The sequence below is a fragment of the Mandrillus leucophaeus genome, unplaced genomic scaffold, assembly GCF_000951045.1.
Source record: "Mandrillus leucophaeus isolate KB7577 unplaced genomic scaffold, Mleu.le_1.0 Scaffold159, whole genome shotgun sequence".
Lineage (NCBI taxonomy): Eukaryota > Metazoa > Chordata > Mammalia > Primates > Cercopithecidae > Mandrillus > Mandrillus leucophaeus.
The window spans coordinates 1,368,740-1,384,587 of NW_012101576.1; the positions used below are offsets into that span (position 1 = coordinate 1,368,740).

Here is a 15,848-nt window from a genome sequence, read left to right on the forward strand (position 1 = left end):
ATACTCTATATTGTTGATTCATTAGCACTGAATTCATAGCCAGCAGTGCTAAGTCAGGCCTGAAGGAAGCTGATCTAACTCATGTAGTAAAGTGTGTCCCTGCCTCCTTGCACTTAGGAACATTAGACGGCCCTTCAGCACTATGCTTGGGGCCGTTTTCAACATTAAAATCACCAATAAAAAGCAAGCATAAAGTATGAAAAGTGGGGCACTAAATAGACTGTGAAAAGGACACTTAAGGTCGTGAGAGCTGAAACAAGAAGGCAGAGCATGCCTTGTTCAAGCTCAGCAGGGAACAAGTCCATCAGGTCACTAACATTTTTCTACATGTCCAGAATGACCACAAAAGTATTAGGTTGGTGCAAAAGTAATTACTTTTAATGGGAAAAACCACAATTACTCCTACAGCAACCTAATACTAAGAGTAGGCCAGGTGCAGTGGCTCACACCTGAAATCCCAGCACTTTGGGAGGCTGAGGCAGGGGATCGCTTGAGCTCAGGAGTTTGAGACCAGCCTGGCCAACATGGTGAAACCCCACCTCTACTGAAAAAACACAAAAATTAGGCCGGGCCTGGTGGTTGATGCCTGTAATCCCAGCACTGTGGAAGGCTGAGGCGGGCGGATCACGAGGTCAGGAGATCGATACCATCCTGGCTAACAAGGTGAAACTCCGTCTCTACTAAAAAAATACAAAAAAAAATTAGCTGGGCGTGGTGGTATGCACCTGTAGTCCCAGCTACTCAGGAGGCTGAGGCAGGAAAAAGGCGTGAACCCAGGAGGCAGAGCTTGCAGTGAGCCGAGATCATGCCATTGTACTCTAGCCTGGGCAACAGACCGAGACTCCATCTCAAAAAAAAAAAAAAAAAAATTTAGCTAGGTGTGGTGGCACATGCCTGTAATTTCAGCTACTTGGGAGGCTGAGGTGGGAGAATCACTTGAACCTGGGAGGCAGAGGCTGCAGTGAGCTGAGAGCACAGCACTGCACTCTATCCAGCCTAGGCAACAGACTTTGCAGCAAAAAAAAAAAAAAAAAACAAAAGTACTACGAGTATTGATTTTTGGATTACACATAAATTTTAGTGAGTAGGCAAATTTGCCAGTACTTTGGTAGGTAATGAGGATCAACTGTGTGTACAGAAGTAAGAATGAGGCTTCAGGCCAGGCACAGTGGCTCATGCCTGTAATCCCAGCACTTTGGGAGGCCAAGGTGAGTGAATCTCCTGAGGTCAGGAGTTCGAGACCAGCTTGGCCAACGTGGTGAAACCTTGACTCTACTAAAAATACAAAAATTAGCTGGCTGTGGTGGCACACACCTGTAATCTCAGCTACTTGGGAGGCTGAAGCAGGAGAATTGCTTGAATCCAGGGAGCGGAGGTTGCAGTGAGCCGAGATTGTGTCATTGCATTCCAGCCTGGGCAACAAAAGCAAAACTCTGTCTCAAAAAAAAAGAAAAGGAAAAAGAAAAAAAGAATGAGGTTTCAGAGTGGAAAGGAGGGAGCAACAGACAGAGGATAATTCACAAAGGGGTTACCATGAAGCTAAACTTTGCGGGATAAGTTAACTTCCCCAGGTAGGAGGGGACTCCGCACCATGCACAGAGGCATGAGACAACAGGGGATGAAGTAATGTCTTTAAGGTGATGATGAAAAAACCAGCGGTGAACATGTCAGGAAGAACCCTGATGTCCAGGAGCCTAGGAAAGGGCAGTGCTTCCACACCCACCCCTTCTCACAGGGTTTTATGCAAGTTGGGTGGTGTCAACTGCTGTTACAGAGAAACCCCACCTCAGTGCTTTGACCCAATAAGCATATGATTTTTTGCACACATTAGAGTTCAACATGAACGATCGGTGAGCAGCTTTTCACAAAGTGATTTAGGGACCTAAACTCCTTCAAAACTGTGTCTCCCCCACCTCCGAGGGCCTCAGAGTCCTGGCTGACGATCAGCAAGGGGGAAAGGTGGAAGGTGGACAGTTGCACGGGGGTGTCCACCTGCCGCACTTGAAGTGACCCACGTCCCTTCCATCTACACCCTATCATCACATGGCCCCACCTAGATGGGAAAGGGGATGGGGAATGAAGCCCCCAGCTGGACAGCTGCTTCCCAGGAACATGTCTACTACATGCTCACGTACTCTGGAGGAGAAATGTGACTCTTGGTGGACAGCTAGCCGTTTCTGCCACAGACCCTCACATTAGTCCATCAGACCACAGGGCAGAACTGAAAAGAAGCTGTGGTCAGTGAAGTCTATGGGAATGGAGTGTCAAGGTGCTGTCTAGACAGAGTAGATAGCCAATACATGCTTGGTGAATGAATGAATGAGTAGATGAGAAATGCATTATGCCTCCAGCTGGCAGGGAAGGGAGCATTCTCGTTTTTCCTGCCGTCAGACACATTGCTTCCTGTACCTGATGTCTGAGTCCATCCAGGCTGCTATAACAGAATACCATAAACTGGTGGCTTATAAATGACAGAAATTTATTTCTCACAGCTCTGGAGGCTGGGAAGTCCAAGATCAAGGTGTCAGTAGATTCAGTGTCTGCTGACAGCCCACTTCCTAGTTCATGGAGGCATCTTCTCACAGTGTCCTCACATGGCGGAAGGGCCGGGAAGCTCTCTGAGACCATTTCAAACAGTAATCTCATTCCTGAGGGCTCCCCTCGTATGACCTAATCACTCCCGAAAGGTCCCACCTCCTAACCATCACCTTGGGAGATTCAAGATCAAATTTTGGGGAGAACACAACATTCAGTCCGTAGCACTGGAGAGGAAATGTGACCACAGGAATAGAAAGAGGGATGCCCAGAGAGAAGAGGTCTAGGTAACTGCAAGTCTGGTCTGTACCTATGAATATTCTGTCCATTTAATTCAACTTCATTTGGGATTTGGGCTACACAGACCTTCTGCAGGACTTGGAAAACCCAACACACGACTGAGTGGTTAGAAATGGTTTGAAATATCCTGGAAAGACTCCAGGGAGGAGAGAACGGGAGGAGCGCGCGCGCGCGCGCACACACACACACACACACACACGCACACACACACACAGCCAGGGCTCTTCTCTAATCTCCATGCGGATTTTAATCCAGCCTTGCATGCAGTCGCCTCATAACTCTACATTTCCAATTTATTAATCAAATTCCATCTATGAGGCAATGTTGTGGGCCCCACCGGTGTTTCTGCGTTTGATGGTTGCTGAATATCTATGCTTCAGCAACTTCCATCCATGCCAAACAAGAGAAAAACAACTGCCACCTTTTCTCCCCAGAGCAAATTCATACTCAGCAAGGATAATCACAAATCCTCCACAGGTGAACAAATCAGAATAAATAAGCCGTCAACACACCCACCAAGGCCTGTGAGTTATGATGTCAAGGCAGCCGTCAGGGAGGGTCGTGGGGCAGGTTGTGCCTTTCTCTCCTAATCACAGGTACCATTTGAAAAATGCAGGAGAGGGGCCGGCTGCATCTGGCAGGGAGACTCCTATAACTCGGGTCATCTGTGTGCCTGTTCCCTGGAGTCCCCGGGTCAGGAGTCCTGAAGTTCATCTGGCAGCTGCTGCAACAAAATCTTTCTGATGGCTCAAGACATTGGCCTCTATGATCTCATTTGCATTCATTGTGTGTGCATCAGAGGGGGAGATATTGATACAAAAGCATGGCTATAGAAAAGGGATGAATTGTTTTTATTCAAACACAGAATGGTCAGTAGTAGACCCAAGGTTGTGCTACCTGGAGATAAAAGCCTTCAACTCTGGGCCCTAAGGCTGTCCCTGCTCCCCACCTGCCTGCCAGACTTCCACCTCCTCCTCGTCTGATCCAGCACACACAGGCGTGGCTGGGACGTGTGGAGAGGGAAGAGCTAGGCTCAGCCAGCTCCTAGCTTTGTGCCCTGTAGAATGGGGCTTTAGAAATACGTGCTGCACAGATGAGCATGTGACTTGGTCCCTGGCCCCTTCTCCTCATTGCCTCCAGCAGCTTTCCTAAAGAGAAGGTAAAGTCTTGTCATCCCCCTGCTCCCTCCCCTACAGTGTGGAAATGCCTGGAATTTCTGCCTTTGGACCTCCAAGCCACACCCCTTGGAAAAGTGCCAGGATAGTGGTAGGGTGCTCAGAGGTGGGGACTCCCAGTTACATGCTTTGGGTGACTCTGGCCTTAGCTGGCCCTATGGTGGAGGCCGCCTGGGAGCTGTGAGTCGGAGGAAGTCAGCTTCAGCTCCCCTAAAGGTGGGGATCTTCCATCCCCAAATGACTCACTCAGTCTTTGGGATTGTCGTGCTGTGAACTGGTCAAGAAAAGTATATGATCCAGCTCCCGACTCAAGACCCTTGCCTGCTCGATGGATGAGGAGGGAAGGCGGATGGAACCAGCTGAGTGGAAGCAGCCACAGAGCAAGCACAAAGTGATAAATCACCCAGGGACGCAATCATGCAGGCAGGCGGGCGGGCAACCTCAGTCCATTTCATCAGCCATTGTTTAACTTCTTCTTGGCTGTACTTTCTGCTTTATTTCCAACACAATCAAAACCAGATGTGTTCATAAGTCACTCTATCACCCAGCACAGGATTACCTAAGGTCTGTTATAATGCAGCTTCATGCCCATTGCAGTATTCCCGTGCCCCTCACAGGGCAGTGTGCATCTGTTTTAGTGCCACCTAATGTCTGTTAGGTGCAAGCTGGCCCACACATGGCTCCTAGCCAAAACAGTCTACAAGTGACAGCGTGACCAGAGAGCAGAGACAGGAAGGAGGCCCAGACATGAGTGTGGGATGCTATAGTACAGCAACAGGATGCTTCGGCTAGCCCCAGATGTTATCTCAAATACCTCAACATCAATGTTTTATGTTCCATGTTCTCTTCTCCCTGGACAGCCCTCCTTCGGAAAGTCAGAACTGTCTGCTCTTGAGCTTGCCTTGAGGGAAGGAAATAATTTAGATAAGCAGAGAGGAAGACAGGCAAGGGATGTGGTGGGGCAAAGGCGGAGACGTATCTTCACAGGTCCCTGTCCTCAGCACCCAGAATCACCCCCTCCCTGTAGGAGGGAGCTGATAGAAAGAGGGGCTCTCCATCCAGGAGCCACCCACCAGGCAGCTGGAAACATCTGCCAGCAGCAGGTACACCAGGGCTCAGCAGAGGGTTGGGTGAGCATGGTCTTGCCCAGTTCGTGCCACACTGAGCACTGGCTGGAGGAGGAAGGGGCCAGAATGCCATCTGGACACAAGTGCTCCCTCACCGCCTGGGCCTGGGTCGCCTCAGGCTTTTGTGTCCGGATCAGCCACTCCCTCTACAGATAATGCTGCTCCAGGCAAAGAGGCTTAGGTGGGTCTCCAGGGCAACCACAGCTCAGGAGCTGGCCCGCCTCCATGGTTCATCAGGGAAGCTGTGGCTCCAGCCTCGCGGGACACACACACACACACACACACACACACACACACACACACACACACACCGCAAACAACAGCCCAGGCTGGATCTCTCCTCCTGCCTCTTCTCTTGGTAAAACTTCTCAGAGACCCAAAGAGAAGCAAAATCCTGAGTCCAGTCGGCAGCAGCAGAGAAGCCCTGCTGTGGCTGCTCAACTTTCTTTTTTTCTCCTGAAAATATCCAGACACTCTCTTCTCTTAGACTGGGAAGCAGAAAGCAGGCCCCCTGCTGCAACGCTGCACCTGAGCAGAGGCTGACCTCAGAGGTAAGACGGAGGTCTCCCCAGGAGACAGTCTTCCCCACCCGCACCCTGGCACAGCTGCACCTTTGGAAGTTAGGGCCGAGGTTTGGAGCTGGGTTGGGTGGCCTCAGGGGGTGTGGCAGGCTGGGGAGCCTAGAAAGCTGCCCACCTCAAGGACCCAGATGGCCACAGTGAGGCCCCTTTAGTCCTCATCAGTTCCACAGGAATTGGAACCGATGAGGTTCCTACAGCATCCTCGGGGCTATAGCCTGCTCCTTGTTTTGTAAACCTGTGGAAGCCATCACTTCCGCCTGTTCTGGAACTGCAAGCCTCTCGGGGAGGACCCAGCTCCAGCAGGTTCCCTTCTGCCTTTATAGAATGGACGCAGGCAGGGGGAAGGAAAGTGAAACCCAAATCAGAGGCTCTTGCATCAGTTTGCAAACTGTGATTCAAGCACCTACCAAGTCCAGGGCACAGAGTCAGGCTCTAGGGATGCCGCAGCACTCAGGGCACGAGGGTGATGGATGTGTCTCAGTCCCCTTGACCATGGAACAGTCTGTGCATCCCCGATAACACGCCCAGGAGAGCAGGCCCAGGCAGATTGGTGCAGGGTTGGGCACCAGGGAGAAGATCAGGCCTAGAAGGAAAGTCCAGCTGCAACTGAGGGAGGAGGGTCAGTCCTCTCCCACTGTGGTCAGTCAGACCTGTGTACATGCCCTCTCCTGGCTGCACCTCTGCCTCAGAATGGGGAGGACTGGCTGCCATTCACTCATTCATTCAGGAACCGCTTATCAAGTGCTACCATGTGCAGCAGATTCAACCCACATACCTCTCGCCCTTGCAGAGTTCATAGCTAGGTCGGGGAGAGATAAATATAACCAAAAACATGAGAAACGTGTTTGCTAGATGCTGTGGTGATGGGCCCCTGGGCCAGGCCCTGGTAACTGGGATCAGTGCTGCATGGGTGGGCGGCAGTGAAGGGCTGGTTGCTGGGAGGAGTTGTATCTTGAGGGGTTCCTGACAAACAAGCAGATGTCTGTCAGGTGGGCAGAGGATCCACAGGTCAGGCCCGCTCATACCTGGCTTAGTGGATTACAGGTTATTTTTCTATGATGCCAAAGAGAAATAAGGTCAATTTGCAATCTGTAAAGTTGGACTTGGGCTTTATCAAACACAGGGCTGGGAGGAAGATTCGCCAGAGAAGCACCTACTCTCTGCCTCCACTGAGAAGTCTCTGCCCAGACTGAGGGTCTGGCATCAGCAGAGCCAGGCTACCCGTGCAGTGAAACAGCCGGTGCTCTGGGACAGCCTGACTCAGGTGCTGCTCCATGCCCGGGCCTGGTGGGTCACACAGGGCAGCCCCTCGCCCTGGCCTGCAGATGCCCAGCTCAGCTTCTGAGGCGGAGGACCCGGGCCAGGTCCCCTGGCCATGGCTCCCTTTGCATTGAGAAATTAGCCTTCAAGGTCTGCACGCCCTCACTGTTTGACTGGGGCCAGCGCAGGGCCTCAGTTCTCACTAGAAGTGAGGGCACTCTGATCCCTCCTGCAGGGGGTCAGAGCCCTGCTTCCAGCTCCAAGGTCACACTCCCCATTGTTCCCACCATTGAGACATCCCTGGTCCCCCTCCGTGTGCCAACTGGAACCAGAGACTCCTCTTGCCCTTGAGGCACAACGGGAGAGTTCTTCCAGCACAGCTAACGAGCCGCAGCTGGTAGTGGCGCCTCCCAGGGAGCCACAGAAAAGACGCTATTCTCAGGGACGTTCAAAAATAGGCTGAAAGGAAGGCTCTGAGAGTGTGGGGGTGGAAGAGGTAATGAAGGGGAAAGGAAAGAGGAAAGAGAAGATCAGAGAATGGAAGATAACGGGCGTGGGTGAGTGACGCAGAAGGCAGAGACAGAACATGCGAGGGCTTCCCTATCAATCTGCTCTGCTCTGTAAACCGGAGGCCGCACCACCTGGGCCTTCTCTTGAAACAGGGAGGCTCAGTTCTCCCAGCATGGTGACCAGAAGCCAGGGATGGGGAAGGCCAGGAACAAAGCTGAGGTCAAGCTTGCACCAAGCCAGGAGATCCTTTACTTTTTGTGCCCACTTTGGGAGTCTGTGAAGCCTGTGGACACATTCTCAGAAAAATGCTTCTACATGCATAAAAGTAAATTCACTGGGTTACAAAGGAAATGAGCTCTACTGAAACGCAGCCATCAAAAAGAAAGAAAAAACGATCTGTGATACAGTAATCTGTGTGCTTCCCCATCAACATGTGAGATTATAAAACCTAGTAGCAAGTCTAATAAATGCCACAATTTCATAGCAGCGATGAGCATACTTAATAATTCAAGAATAACAACTTTAAAGCGTTTTGTGAAAAATCTGTGATTTCTGCTGGAGATAAAGCCACGGGGCTACTGATACTACTGTGGTCCATGGCCCTCATTCATAACTAAAGGAAATACCACATTTCAGTCAAAGGTTAGCGAAAATAAAGATGACTTTTTTCCCCACCCAAGTTCATGAATCTCTGAATTTTCCCTAGGACCCCAGGGTAAGAATCTGTACTAAGCGACCATGCTAGCCACTGATCTAGGTGAACCAGCTCATTGTTAGTTTATAAAAATAAAACATTTACACAGACATGACCTCATTTGATTTTCACAGTAACTTGAAGTAGGTACCTTTATTATTCCCTTATAGATTGGGGAAACTGAGGCTTGGGGCCATGAAGGTGACTTGGACACAGGTAGCTACGCAGGAGGGGAAGGGCGTAGGAACTGAATTCAGGTTTTCTCTGCTGAAGGCTGCGCTGTCTCCCCAAGCCCAGCCTGCTCCACCTGAGCTGGTGGTCAAGCAGCGGCGGAGTGGGGGTGCAGCCAGGCCGCCCAGCATGCATCTGAGGTCAAAAGCAGTGGAGGGCCGGGCGCGGTGGCTCAAGCCTGTAATCCCAGCACTTTGGGAGGCCGAGACGGGCGGATCACGAGGTCAGGAGATCGAGACCATCCTGGCTGACACGGTGAAACCCCGTCTCTACTAAAAAATAGAAAAAACTGGCCGGGCGCGGTGGCTCAAGCCTGTAATCCCAGCACTTTGGGAGGCCGAGACGGGCGGATCACGAGGTCAGGAGATCGAGACCATCCTGGCGAACACGGTGAAACCCTCTCTCTACTAAAAAATACAAAAAACTAGCCGGGCGAGGTGGCGGGCGCCTGTAGTCCCAGCTACTCGGGAGGCTGAGGCAGGAGAATGGCGTAAACCCGGGGGGCGGAGCTTACAGTGAGCTGAGATCCGGCCACTGCACTCCAGCCTGGGTGACAGAGCGAGACTCCGTCTCAAAAAAAAAAAAAAAAAAAAGAAAAACAAAAAAAACAAAAGCAGTGGAGGTGGTGAGTGGGGGTGAGAGTGGGGAGGGTACTGGACCCCAGGCCCCAGGAATATGGGGAGAGGGAACAGAAGGCCTGTATGTGTCAATGAACAGCAGCAACTCTGTCCCCATGCTGGCTCCCAGACAAAGGAGGGAAACGCAGCCCAAAGATTCTTACCAAGGACCCCAAGGTGGATAGGGGTCTTAACAAGCAGTGTCCAGCCCATGCTCCTAGCTGGCTTTCATTTCTTTTCTTCTCGTTTTGTGTTGTCATTGGATTTGGTCATCTGTCTGCTCTCTACAGAGCCTTCAAGACCTCTTTACAGGTGGGTTTTTTTTTTTTTTTTTTGGACAGAGTCTTGTTTTGTCGCCTAGGCTGGAGTGCAGTGGCACCATCTTGGCTCACTGCAGCCTCCACCTCCCGGGTTCAAGCAATTCTCATGCCTCAGCCTCCTGAGTAGCTGGATTACAGGCGCCCGCTGCCACACCTGGCTGATTTTTGTATTTTTAGTAGAGATGGGGTTTCACCATATTGGCCAGGCTGGTCTCAAATTCCTGGCCTCAAGTGATCTGCCTGCCTCAGCCTCCCAAAGTGCTGGAATTACAGTCGTGAGGCACCGCACGTGGCCTCCAGGTGAACTTTTTAGCCACCTGATTGTATCATAAGAATTACAACCCCTGATCACTGCACAGGATTTTTATAGTTTACCAAATGTTTTCATATATTGTCTCCCACCCGAGTCTCAGAGGAACCCTGTGGAGTGGGCTGAGCTGGCGTCTGAACACCATATTATAAATGCAGAAACCAAGGCCTCACTGGTTAATGAGCTGTAGGGATTATGCAGAGAATAGTGGGCGGGTACTTCCTGGGCACACCCTGCGCTAATTAAACAGCTGGGGCCTAGGAGTCCCCTTCCATTCAGGAGAGCTGTGCCTTTCGCGGCATCGCAATTGCCTGTCTGCTTGTTTTCCTCCCTCTCTTGAGTGTACACTCCTTGAGGGAGTCCCAGCACCTAGCACAGCGACAGGCAGGTCACACACTCCCCCTGTGTTTGCTGAGCGAGTGACCAGATGAGAACTCAGCCCTGCGCTTCAGTCCCCAGGCCCTTAGGCCCTCCCCGCACACGCCACTGTGCAAGGCCTCAATGCCCAGGCTGGTGGGTGGAGAAAGGCACAGCAGCAGAAATGAGCAGAATAGGAACTGCAAGGAGGAGTCCCTAGGAACAACGCAGGCCGTCAGGTAGAGTGAATCAGGAAGGCTTCCTGAACAAGTGAATTTTGAGGTAGAGTTTTTCCAACTTTTAAACTGTGAATATGCATAAACATGCAGAAATATGCAATAAATATCCATCAATATTCCCCAGATACAACAATTGCTAATATTTTGCCATATTTGCCCTTGTAGGGGCCAAGGGCTTGGCCCTATGAAGATTCACTGAAAAATCACCTCAAGAAAGGCTGATTAATTGGAGAAAAGGCGTACACATTTATCACGAATGCATACATGGGGAGAATCACAGGCACTGCTCACCCCACACTGGGGTTCAGAAGCGTATATATCTACCACCCTGGCAAAGCGAGTTATGGGAGGGGGAGAAGAGCAGTTCTGGTGAGAGGATTACTAGGGAGAATGAATGGGGCAGGGATCAAAAATGAACTTGTACATTATCCTGTGAGAGGGTCTGTTCAGGTGGGGGCTCGTTCTCAGTCTTAAGGGAAGAAAAAAAACATTGTTCCCTTTGGTGGATCTGGATCTTAGGCAGACAAAGGGCTTTGGAAGAGACAGTGGCCATGGGGAGGGCCAGAGAGACCAGGAGGCTTCTTCAGCTCAGCATATGCAATGCCATATCTTGGGATATTAGTTTCTGAGCCCCAACACCCTGTTTATGGGGTGTGTGTACACATATTTATGTAACGTTTTCTGAACTATTTGAATCTAAGATATTGTAGACACTCGTAAACACTGCAACACCTCCTAAGATTGAGCTATTGGCCAGTATTCCACAGATCGTTTTTTTTTTTTCTTTTGATTTTCTTTTTTTGGAGACAGAGTTTTGCTCTTGTCACCCAGGCTGGAGTGCAATGCTATACTCTGGGCTCACGGCAACCTTGGCCTCCTGGGTTCAAGCCATTCTCCTGCTTAAGCCTCCCAAGTAGCCAGGATTACAGGCGTGCACCATCACGCCTGGCTGATTTTTGTATTATTAGTAGAGACGGGGTTTCACCATGTTGGCCAGGCTGGTCTGGAACTCCTGACCACTGGTGATCCACCCGCCTCGGCCCCCTAAAGTGCTGGGATTACAGGCGTGAGCCACCGTGCCTGGCCCCATGGATCGTTTTCTAACATCCAGCTCATATTCAAATTTCTTCAGCTATCCTAATTTTTTTTTGTTTGAGTCGGAGTCGCTCTCTGTCACCCAGGCTGGAATGCAGTGGTGCGATCTTGGCTCACTGCAACCTCTGCCTCCCAGGTTCAAGCAATTCTTCCTCCTCAGCCTCCTGAGTAGCTGGGATTAAAGGTGCCCACCACCACCCCCGGCTAATTTTTGTATTTTTAGTAGAGATGGGGTTTCACTGTGTTGCCCAGGCTGGTCTCAAACTCCTGACCTGAGGTGATCCACCCACCTTGGCCTCCCAAAGTGCTGGGATTATAGGTGTGAGCCACCACACCCAGCATTTTTTTCTTTTAAATATAAAGAAGGGGATCTTTCCTAACTTGATAAAGGGTGTCTCCTCCTTTTTTTTTTTTTTTTTTTTTTTTGAGATGGGAGTCTCACTCGGTCACTCAGGCTGAAGTGCAGTGGCGTGATCTCAACTCACTGCAACCACTACCTCCCAGGCTCAAGTTATCCTCCCACCTCAGCCTCCCGAGTAGCTGGGATTACAGGTGTCCACCACCACGACTGGCTACTTTTATATTTTTGGTAGAGATGGAGTTTCACCATGTTGCCCAGGCTGGTCTCGAACTCCTGACCTCAAGTGATCCACCCACCTCAGCCTCTCAAAGTGCTGGGATTACGGGCATGAGACATCGTGCCTGGCCTATCCTAATTTTTTAAAACAAGGATTCAATCAGTGTTAGTGTGTTTGAGGCTGGTTATAAGTGCCATTGACTGAGTAGGAACCATTCATCACAGGAAGACTCTGAGGACACCATGGCGCTGCCACTCACCAGGTGGTGAGCCAAGTGTGGGGGCCTCGGGGCTTACACTGAGGAGTTGGCTCTGCCACAGTGGTGAATCTGGAGCCAGGCGGTGTAGCAAATTGTGCCAGATACTTAGCGAAGGTTGCTCTTGCTGTTGTTTAACAGACCTCCCCCAGGCACCACATCCTTCCCAGTCTCAGCCGAGGTTCAGGTTCTGGGCATACCCTGGGATAAGGCGGCACCCTCTGGAGTCTGTCTAGCCTGCCCACCTGCCTCTCTGTCTCTGTTCTTCCTCCCTCTCTCTCCCTCCCTCCTTTGCCCTTAAGAACTTAATCGGACCCACTGAAGAGCCTTCTAGGGGAGCAGCTGGCACCAGGGACAGAAATAGCACCAGCAGAAATCTTGTCTCTGCCAAAGCTTCCAGTCCTGGCCAGAGTTGCGGGGAGTGAGGGGACGGGAAGGAGGTGACTCAGAACACCCTCCTCCCCTGTGAGACCCTTCACCTTGGCCAAAGAGGCTCAGAGCCCACAAAATTCAGGACTCAGGTGGGATCACCCCACTCAGCCCCTGCCATCTGGAGTTGGGAGAGGCAGGTGACAAAGCACCTTTTCTAGCGGCCAGCTCAGGTCGGGAGACTTAAGCCCAGCAAAGCAGGACCCCATACAGGCTGCACCCCAGAATGTACTTGGGCTTGCTTCTGGCCTTACTCTGCCTCAAGGTGAGGCGTCTGGGGGTCCAGTAGACATGCCACCCTGTGGGCACTTCCCTTCGAGATCAGGCTTAGAGATCGAAATCAGAATTCCCTGCCAGACAGTCGCCCACCTACTTCCCCACAGAAGGGGCCACTGAGCAGGGCAGATGGCACTGCCAGTGAGAAACCTTAAGTCAGAGGGTGGCAAAGAGGTGGCTGGTTGCGGGGGTGTGGCTGGGTCTTGGAGGTGAAAGCTGGGGTGTCCCCACACGTGTTTGCAAGGCCCCTTACCATGTGGGATGAAACGGAGGGGGGAAGAGAGGGAGGCTGGCTGAGGGCCGGGAGCTGTCCCAACTCACCTCCATGTGCCAGAAAAGAACTCTGAGGAGTCCAAGAATGCTGTCTGAATCTCACCCTCCACATTGTTAGGAAGGTATGGTTGACAAGGAAGGAAATGGAACACGCTTTATTTAATAGTTTGTTAGCTTATGTAGCCATGGCATGGATATTCTGAGGTCTATTTGCCCTGGAGGCAAAAGTTATCTTCAGTGTCTCCCATTTCTTCACTCACATTTCTCCCGGCCACAGGAGAACCCTCTATTGCCAAGCCACTCTCTTGCAATCTTCTTTCTGCTCAAACGCAAACTCAGATTAAGAAGAAAAAAAGCTCCCTAAGAAGCTTTGAAAAATGCCTTCTTGTTCAGGGTCAGTTCAGGTCAGGTCTGTGGGGCTTGTTCCTTGATTCAGCTGTTATAGCTTCTCCATCATTTATTCGTTCCTTTGTTCTGGCACTCATTCATTCATTTGTTTGCTATTTATTAAGTGCCTACTGACTATGTGTCCAGCGCCAAGGATGGAAAGGGGAATAAGGCACAGGCCCCCCTACATACCACACCCGGGGTCAGGGGAGGTAGGCAGTCATGTTCCATAAAGTGCTCCTGAGCTCTGAAAAACACCTGTGCAGAGTGCATTAGGGGACAAGGTAGGGAGTGGCCACATCTACCTGGGAGGTGGGAAGGTCAAGAAAACCTTCTGAGGGTGCTGACCCTAGACCTGGTCTCCACGAGAATGGGCAGGCATTTCAGGCAGAGGGAGGAATATGACAAAGGCATGGAGCTGTGCAATAGCCTAGCACATTCAGTAGCCCTTGCAGGAATGAGTGACTCCGCATGCTTGTAGTACTCTTCAGCAGCTACACCATTCACTCTTTTGGTGCTAAGCATCAACCTAACCCATATACTTTGAAAAACACAAACCCTCCAGGGAAAGTGACACATTCAGTTACATTTGCAGTCTTTGTGCCTGAACTGATGGAATCCTTTAGCCTTAGGCGAGGTTCCTGATGCTCCTGGCTCTCTGGCCATAACACCTCCACTCCTGCACTCCTACTCCCCAGTACCCCCAGTACACACAGTACTGCCTAACCTCTTTATTCTGGGCACATACAGCAGGTAAGAGCTAAGAAGTAAACGTCCTAGCTACTACTGACCCCAGGAGTAGGGTCTAATGGTTCGTCCTTTCGTCCCACCCTCCCAGGAAGGGGTCAGCTGTGTAATCTGAAGCCTCCATTGGTGATAGGCTTAGGTTGAGTGGAGAATGAAAGTTTTCAGATTTCTGGGTTTTTTTTTTGTTTTTTTTTTTTTTGAGTTGGAGTCTCGCTCTGTCACCCAGGCTGGAATGCAGTGGCGCCATCTCGGCTCACCGAAACCTCCGCCTCCCCAGTTCAAACGATTCTCCTGCCTCAGCCTCCCGAGTAACTGGGACTACAGGCACACGCCACCACGCCCAGATAATTTTTGTATTTTTAGTAGAGACAGGGTTTCACCGTGTTGGCCAGGATGTTCTTGAACTCCTGGCTTCAAGTTATCCACCCTCCTCCGGCTTCCCAAAGTGCTGGGATTACAGGCATCAGGCATCGCCTGACCTGTTTTCAGATTTCTTAATTCTGTTGGTTGCTAAAGGAGTTGGTCATTCAAATCTCCATCTTAAGTAGGGATTTAGGTGTGGCCTTCCAGAAGGCTACTGCTACCCTCATAATATTCTCCTTTGGTCTGATTATTTACCTTAACAATTCATTTCTCTGGATTAAGCACTGGGGTGCAGGGTGGTGGGAGGGTGGCTATCGGGAGAACCCGCTCCCTATGTTTAACGTGGATTCTTTTCTATTTCCTAAGTGTCTCGGCTGGGTTGAGAAATAAAGGGAAAGAGCACGAGAGAGAAATTTAAAGCTGGGTGTTGGGGGGAGACATCACATGTCGGCAGGATCAGTGATGTTCCTTGAGCCGCAAAACCAGCAAATTTTTATCAGCGATTTTCAAAAGCGGAGGGAGTGCACGAATAGGGTGTGGGTCACAGAGATCACATACTTCACAAGGTAATAAAATATCACAAAGCAAATGGAGGCAGGGCGAGATCACAGGACCACCGGATGAGGTGAAATTAAAATTGCTAATGAAGTTTCGGGCATGCATTGTCATTGATAACGTCTTATCAGGAAACAGGGTTTGAGAGCAGGTAACCTGTCTGACCACAATTTATTAGGCAAGAATTTTCCTCGTCCTAATAAGCCTGGGAGCGCTACAGGAGACCGGGGCTTATTTCATCCCTTCGGCTTCGACCATAAAAGATGGGATGCCTTAAAAGGGGCCGTCTATAGGCCTGCCCTCAGGGCGCATTCTCTTTCTCAGGGATGTTTCTTGCTGAGTAAAAGAATTCAGCGATATTTCTCCTATTTGCTTATGAAAGAGGAGAAATATAGCTCTGTTCCGTTCGGCTCACCTGTGACCAGTCCAAAGTTACCTCTCTTGTTCCCTGAACATCGCTGTTATCCTGTTCTTTTTTTAAGATGCGCAGATTTCATATTGTTCAAACACATGCTCTACAAACAATTTGTGCAGTTGATACAATCACAGGGTCCTGAGGCAACATTCATCCTCCTCAGCTTAAAATGATGGGATTGGCCGGGCGCGGTGGCTCAAGCCTGTAATCCCAGCACT

At 50.5% G+C, this 15,848-nt stretch overlaps 1 protein-coding gene across 2 annotated transcripts in view; it reads left to right on the top strand.

The window, feature by feature from the left end:
* Nucleotides 1–5,560: 5,560 nt before the first annotated feature.
* Nucleotides 5,561–15,848, top strand: part of RD3 (retinal degeneration 3) — a 20,063-nt gene continuing 9,775 nt past the window's right edge. Inside the window, exon 1 of one of the 2 annotated variants that reach the window (XM_011975793.1) lies at nucleotides 5,561–5,688. The gene's annotated coding sequence lies outside the window, so the exon portion shown is untranslated. Of the gene's footprint in view, nucleotides 5,689–14,583; nucleotides 14,837–15,848 lie in introns of those variants that run through there. The other variant, XM_011975794.1, reaches the window with a different exon arrangement.